Raw genomic sequence first — 8,285 nt, forward strand, 5'->3', positions numbered from 1 at the left:
GAATTTTAAGTAAAACAAATACTAAATTGAGGTATAAATTTTGAGGTCAATAAAAAACGAAGAGTTAAGACAAAAGCTTACAACTATATCATAACCATAGATATCTCTTTTTCAAAAAATTTAAATATCAGAAATTTGTCCGTGACTAATTTGGTTGGGCATACCAGCTCCTAACTAAACACTTGTTTCTGGTTTGCCTGCAAAATTTTGTGGGTTGAGATTTGTTGTATAGCTTTATGCAGTGTAGTCACATGGTAGTAATAGTTTGTATTTAAGGTTCACATGCATACACTAGGGTTTTGTTTGCTTCAAACTTTGGCAATGCAAGCGGTTTTCTGATGGGTTTATATAGGTGCAGGGCACTTTGGGTATGTGATGTTAACTTTGGAATAGAGGTAAGGTTTTGTTGGTTATATGCTTAGTCTCTTGTTGATAAGTGCTACTTTCTCTGAATTAGGCCTCGTTTGACAAATAAGTTTTTTGAGTGTTTGTTTAAAATTTTATTATAACTTATTGTAAAAATTGAAAAAAAAATTTTAAGTTGTAAAACTTTTTTTTGGTTTTTTCTTCTCTTCTCCCTCTTCCTCTCCTTCCCTACCCTCTCCCCCGCTACTTCTCTTCCCTCCTCCCTCCTCCTTCCTCCGCCATCCTGCCCCCTCCCCCTCCCCGAGTCGCAATCTTGTTGCGTGACTGGGGGAGGGGGAGAGGGGAGGAAAGGGGAAAGGAGGAGACGGAAACGGAGAAGAGAAAAAAAAAGAAACCTCTGCCGATGTCAGAAGAGGTGGCTAGCATTGGAACCGACACTGGAAGAGGTGCCGATCGACGACAGAGGTGGTGGTATGTTGAGGTGGGGTAGGAAGAAGAAGAAAGGAAGAAGAGAAAATATTTTGTGTGTTTTTGGGTATTTTGAAGTGTGTATTTTAAAAATTTTGAAATTTTTTTGAGATTATTGTAGTTAAAGTTGTTAAAAAACTTGTAGGAGAAAAACTAGACAAAAAACTCCCTTGCCAAACAGGGCCTTAGTTTTCTTTATGGTATATTTTGCTTAGATGGCAGCTGCTAATCGGAGGTTTTCGAATGTTCAAGACAATTATCTAGACTTGGAGGAAGAATTGAATTGATTGATGATTGGTGGTGCTTGTTTTTCTGTGGAGAATAATTGTTGGAATCATCCTACCAAACCTCCTGCTTGTGCTCAAGTGAATAGTATTTTGCTGATAAATGAGAACGATGACTTGTTTAAGCAGTTTTACAGCATGAAAGTTGAGGGACTATTTTTTAGAGTGTTCTGAGAAATGGTAGAAGTTGAAAGCTACATTTACCTAGTTCGCCTTCTTTTGATAGCTTTGATAGCCAGAATGACTAAGAAGTTTGTTGTTGTTGGCCTGCAATAGACTTGGAACTCTTTGTCTTGAAGTGTGGTACTAGTAATTGGTGTTATTAGTATGTACATTGTTACTCTATTTTTCAATGATTTGTTGCTAATATTCGTGTGTGGCTAAATAGATTGCTGAATAAATTTTTTATGTTTGTTGCGCTAGATTTTTTCATGAATTTAAAGTTGAGAAACTAAGGTTGTAATATTTGTAGCTTCTATTTAATGAAGAGCAAAAAGTAGGATCAATGAGATTTTTAAAACCTGAAACTTTCTAGCACTTGAGCTATGTAAAAGGATGAAAAGATCTTTTATTGTATAGATATATAGTATCCTAAACTGAATCAAGCGAAAATTTTCACATTTTCTAGGCATTATTTTATTTCTCTACGTACATTTTATACTTTCCTTTAAAATATTAATTTTCTATACATTTTTCTAAGTAAGTACAATTTTTAAATCATTTTTCTGGTATAAGTTAGTATATGTTAAATTTGAAGTGCATTATGGATATGGGACCCGCTAGTGCGATAAAATTTTTATGATTAGGTGAAAAGATATTAAAAAATATTATTTTACAAGGTGTTAGGAGATGATTAAAGGTTAGATAGATAGATTAATCATTGGGAGAAAGAAGATAGGTTTAAAACATTCAAGGTGCCACGTGTCGCGAACTCATTGAAAGTTGGACTTGACCAAGTTTTACCTAGCTTTACTAAAACCAATTTTTGACCAATTTCTTCCCATCTTTCCTTTGTCTTGGCCGGCCACTTTGAGGAGAAAACAAGGAGAGAGTTCTTCATTTTCTACTTCAATTCTTGCTCAAATCTTGAGTTTTAGCCAACCAAATTGGAAACTACTCCATACAAGTGTTCACTAAGAAAGTTTAAAGAATTTGGTGGAGTTATTTTGGAGGAGGAAAGGCTAAACTACCATTTTCTTTGAGGTTTTAAGGTAATTTGATAAGAACATCTCTCTTTGCTTCTAATAGTTGTAAATTAGTGGCTTGTGGTTGCCACTTTGGTAGATTTATGCAATATTTCGTGGTTAGAAGTGGTGATATGTGGATTTTCAGTTTTATAATAAATTTTTGCCATCATGTGATGACTAATGGTTGGCAATGATTTACTAGTTTTGATATGTGAAAAATCTAGTGTTTTGGTGTTAGTTTAATTTGCCTAAAAGAATTTCCAGCTTATGTGCTTCAATTTCAATTTTAGGGTTCCTAATTTGAGCATGATTAGGGTTAGTTTTAGGATTACCAATTGGTTGTATTTTAAGGGTGTTTAATAGCCTATGATATGTATGTGCAATTCTGGTCGATTGTTATGAGATTGGTGGTTGATTTTAGGATGGAAAAGTAAAGGAATTCAAGGGAAATGCTGTCCGTTTATTTTCTTGAAGTTTGAGTGAGTAAAAATGAGATTTGGAAATGTGATTTTATGACGCATTGGATTTACTTTGTTTAGACATACTTAGGTCCACTCTAGTGGTGTTAGATGAGCTACATTTTACTTGAACTTATACATTTTCGCTTGAACCATGATGTTTAGTTACAAATGTCAAGTTTTGAATTTCAAATATTTGCTCATTTTCTTCCCAAAACAAAGAGAAGTGGTATAGGGTTTTCTTGACCACAAAATCTATTTTTAACAAGCGAGGCTTTAGGTTTGAATTTAGGGTATTGTGTTTTCCTCTTGCATGTGATTTTTCCAAGATACTTGTTACACGTTATTTCTTTGCATATGTGTTATTTTCAAGCTAAACAAAGAACTTTACGAAAAATTAGAAAATGGTTTTTCATATCCGACCGTGTATCCAGCCAAATCTTGGCCGAATTGCTGGCCAGATTGACAGGGGAAGATGAAAAAAAATGGGGTTGCTCACTGCCTTGAATTCGGCCAGACATCCGGCCAAGTTCGGCTAGATTCTGACATGGCTTCCGTTTCAGTTGTTTTCGACGGAATTTTGTAAACCCTTTTGAGTTTAAATTTATGTTTGGTTTGGGAAACTCTTAGTTACTCATGTCATTTGGTCTAAATGTACTATTTTCACTTCCAAAATCATACTTATACCTTGTACTAGTAGTTATCCGGATTTTCTTTGGTTCATCTAAACTTTGGATGGTTGAACCGTAATATTTTCTTTTGGTTATTCTTAGGGTTTCTTGGTGATTAAGGGTGTTATCTGGAAGGAAACTTTGGACGTTATTTTGTTTAAATAGGTGAGTGGTCTTTGTACGTTATGCTATCAATGACTATGTGGATTGTTGTTTAAATAGGTGATTGATGTACGTTATATTTCCAATGTTTGCTAAAAATGAATTTTGCTAGGCAAGTGTATACTTTATCGCACTCGACCTAAATGAATGTGAAACTTTCGATGATTAAATGATTAAATACTACTTGTGCATGAATGTAAGCCTTTTGGCTTAATTGGACCCCTACCCTTTGTTGCCGGTCGACTTGAGTTAAAAGCGGACTTGGTTGGGGGACTGGTAACCCTGGAAAAATGTTTGGTATACTCGAGTATGACCATGAAGATTGGTGGAGACTGGCTAGTGAATTGGCTAGTAGGGGGAAATGAAATGAATGGATGAATGACAAGAACAATGAAGGGGTTTTCACTTGCAAATGTGTTTTTAATGATTGGAGGAATAAGGAAATGGTTGGTGAATGAATGAACAAATGGCTCCATGTGAGCATGTATTCTTTTAATGAATGTGTTACCATTGCTTTCATATTGGAAATGTTTTGTTTTCAATGATTAATGTCTTGGACTTAATTCTTTGATTATGTGTATGGAACCTCACTGGATTTTTAGCTCATTCTGTTAGCTTTGTTTTCCTTACAGGGGATGCGATCGAGGGCGCGAAACCTATACAGACTAACATGGTCTAGTTCTTTTGAAATTTTGCGATTTTACTCGCGCTAGTGATTGGATAGGGTTGAATGTGTTAGGAACTAAGAACTTTTGTCTTATTTGGGATTGTATTACTATTTGAGATAGAAATGTATGTAAGGATACGTTCTAAGTTTGGGAACTGTTATTTCACTTATTCTTGAGATTCTATCTTATTTTGTTTGATGAGAATGAAAGAATCCTAATGAGAGTTGGGCAGGCAGTTCGCCAAACCCTTTGATTCGCCTTAGGAGAAGGTGGGGCTGTCACAGATGATATCAGAGCTGTTTCGCGTGGTCTCTGCGCGGAGTGAGATTGAGCCAAGTGGTGTTATGGTCCTGATTTCGTGAATAAGTGTGAAGGACTAAGTTATCTTTTGAGCATAAGTTATGAATCATGAATTGTGATAGGTCTTAAATCCTTATCATGGTACTTGAGGACAATAGATATGTACGTCAGGTAGGAATCTCAATTGTAGATAATTTACTTTTGGAACTGGCCTGTTCGAGTGGTAAATTATCTTATTTCGTATTCTTGTACCTGAGTACACAGGAGTTGAGGGCAATACTAAGGACTTGAGATCTCTATCACGGGAAACGTGAACGGGCTAATGTTTGGTGAGAGCAAGTGCAGGAGGTCAACGGACGTCTAGTTTAGGGTAATAAGAAAAGTAAGAGATTGAATGGAGAATATTTTAACCGAGTATAGAACGACATGTTGTTTTGTCTTCTTGTTTTACCCCTGTATTGTTACTGTATGAATTTTGTTTGTGGCATGTCCATACCCATATGTATAGTACTTGCTGCATTTGATTTTGTCTAACTTGATATGTCTTTTGTGCATTTGAAGTGTTATATCTTGCCGTTTTAGTCAATTTATTTTGTTTGCATACTAAATCACCTTTTGAAAAAAAAGAGAGAAAATGATATGGAGGGGAGACGTAGTCGCGGACGTGGAGCTAGTCGTGGCCGTGGTGCTAGGCAAGTTCAAGAACCAAGAAAAGATAGAGAAACAGTAGTTGAGCAAGATTGTGGAGCAAGGGTTGAGGCAGGAGACCAAGTAGCGATGGCGATACAACAAATGACAAATATCTTAGCGCGATTGGTAGATCAACAAGGCCAAATGCCAGTGAATCAACCTCAGAATCCCGAAATAGGAGAGGATAGAGCTTTGGAGCGGTTTCAAAAGTTTGTTCCTCCGAAATTCCTTGGAGGGCCTGATCCGGAGATAGTTGAACAGTGGTTAGAGGCAATGATTAACATTTTCGCAACTTTGAACTACACGGAGCAATGACAAGTGAATTTTGCTGTATTTTAATTCGAAAGACTGACCCGAACATGGTGGAATATTATTTGGGTAAAGTGGGAGAGAGAACTGTGAGGACTTGCAAATTCCTTATATTTTTCTCAAAAATACCCTTTTATTTGGAAATTATTCATTTATTATAACCCTACTACCCAATCATTTCACAATAAGTGTAAATGAACCTAAAAAGTAGGGTTTCACTTTTCGTTTTCAAGTTGGAGCAAGTTAGGATTTTCACGTGTATCCGTAGTGTAATTATCCGGTACGAAGCGATGATCAAATTTGGTGCTTAAGAGTGACTTTTAGGTGAGAAATAATATTTGATTAGAAGCAATGATATAAAGTTAGTGAATAGGAAGTAAAAACCCTAGTACGTGTGATTTAAGGAAAAACGTTGCGAACCGACGGGTACCGTGCACTATCGATTGAACGCACCACTTGACTACCACTTTCTTACCATATAAGCTCATTAATACTTGAGCAAAATATCCTCATATTTCCAGCTGGCTTTGACCGAAATTTAGGGCCAAAAATGCAAGGAAAGAAAAAGAAATTTTGGTTGGCTTTGGTGGTGACAAGTGTCACTCACCTATGGTCACTTAACCAAGCCAAAAGTCCAACCTTCTTATCCTCCATTTTGCTCCATTCCCCTTCATTTTTCTGCTGGCTGGCCGAGACAAGAGAGGAGAAAGAGAGAGCAAGAAACAACCTTCCTTCATCTTGATTTTGAGCCATCCAAGTGAGGAAACAAAATTCTAAACCGATTAATTTGTGAGTTGTGACTTTGGGAAGTTAGGGGAACCAAAAATTTCAAGAGAAGGTGAAGTATTACTCTTGCAAGCTTCTTTTGTTGAGGTATAAGGTCTAACCATGGCTTTGGTCCTTTTATTTTTGCTTAAGTTGTTATATAACTCATATTTTGGTTAGATTAGTAGTTATCCAAGTTGTTGGGATGAATTTGAGGTGATGAATGTAAGTTAGGGTTTGATGATTTTCTGCCTAAACTTGTTGTATGGATAATATATGTTGTATCTAAGCTTATATAAGAGGTTGTGGTGATGATTGGAGCAAGAAATGAAGAAAGTTTCCATTAAAAACGAAAAATTCCAGATTTCTGGAAAATTGGACTTCAGTTCTGTCCGGTTCCAGTTCATGATGTTAGAGGCCGAATTAAGATTGGCACAAAGCATGAAAGTTGTAGAGAATGATATTTTATAGCTTCCTACAAAATTTCATTTCGATCGGAGCAACGTACCCTATAAAAAGACCAAAATACCCTCGCTGCCCTAGGATGTTTCCAGTGATCCGTTTTAGACAGATTCATCCAATTAACCGTGCCTATTCACTATGATCCATGCTGATTTAGCCATTTTCCAAAACATAAAAGTTTTATTACTCTGTCTTAGCTTTTTAATGCCTCCAAGAACACCTCAAACGGATTTCGGTAGCCTGAGATATGTCCATTTAAATGTAGTACGGTTAACTAGCCGGTTAGTTGGAAGTTGGTTCTGTGAATTGGGAATTTGATTAGGTTACACTGGAAATTTGACTAAGTGATCTTCAAGAAAGTTGTAGGCCTTCGTCTTAGCTTCGAAATGGTATAAGTTGTACACCAATCTGATAAGCGTAGCCTCGGATGTGTCCATTCCGTAAAAACACATCAAATCTGTCTTTTGTTAAGTTTCATTCCCGCACTTGTTATTGACTTGATTTTTATCCTTGTATTGTCTTGAGCCTATTGAACGGCTATTGAAATTAGATTGTTGTAGGTGTAACTTGGGTTTGATAAGGAAAATAATGAAGCCATTAATGGTTGGAAATAGGAAAATACAAAGGGCATGCTGCCCAAATTTACGCTCGAAAACTAGAGATATACACTTGCGACTTGGGTAAAGTTGATAAATGAATATCACTTGAACCATCTAGGACTTTTGCTCCTTTGGTTATCGAGGGTTAGACGTCAAAACCTAGCCGAACTTGTACCCTTACGAAAAGCGGTAATAATCACAATAAATCCGTTTTCCTTGCACTTTCGACTCAAAAAGTTATTTTCAAGCAAGCATGTTATCAAATTTTTCAGTTGGAAAAGCGAGCAACTGTTTCACGACTATTCTTCAAGTGAATTTCAATTTCTTGATTCTTATTGAACGAAACGTCTAAGTTTCGAACCTTAGTCAATTTTCAAAGTTTTTAAGTCAAGTTTTATCGCAGATGACTCCAACCCCGGAGTACCACCCGGACGTGAACACTAGAGGCACTACTTTTGGTGAGTGCTTCCAAATATCTGATTGAACTTGATATTTGTGATTTATCTTTTACCAACGTGATTACATGATATATAAGTGATTTGACAGGGTAAGGGTGTACTTTATCGCACTTGCCCTAATGAAACTTGTACTTGTTCATCAATTTCAATTGACTGGCTTTACATGTGTATGAATTATATCTTGCCTGGAATTCCAGAAACCCTGTGGTTAGTTAATCAAGTCAAGCTGGCAAGGGTCTGGTCGATTAGATAACGAACCCTGGGTAACTAGTATTGTGGAGTGGAGTGTTATCTTCTCGACTAATCGGTATACTCGAGTATTGCCACCCGTGTTTTATATGGCGTGCGGGTTCGGAAAAGGGGGTTGAGTGGTGGACGGAGACTGGCGTGAAGTGTGGTTTTCTTTCTGGACTAGTTGTTACTTGAAAGTTGACGGAG

The sequence above is a fragment of the Coffea arabica genome, chromosome 6c (assembly GCF_036785885.1).
Source record: "Coffea arabica cultivar ET-39 chromosome 6c, Coffea Arabica ET-39 HiFi, whole genome shotgun sequence".
Taxonomy (NCBI): domain Eukaryota; kingdom Viridiplantae; phylum Streptophyta; class Magnoliopsida; order Gentianales; family Rubiaceae; genus Coffea; species Coffea arabica.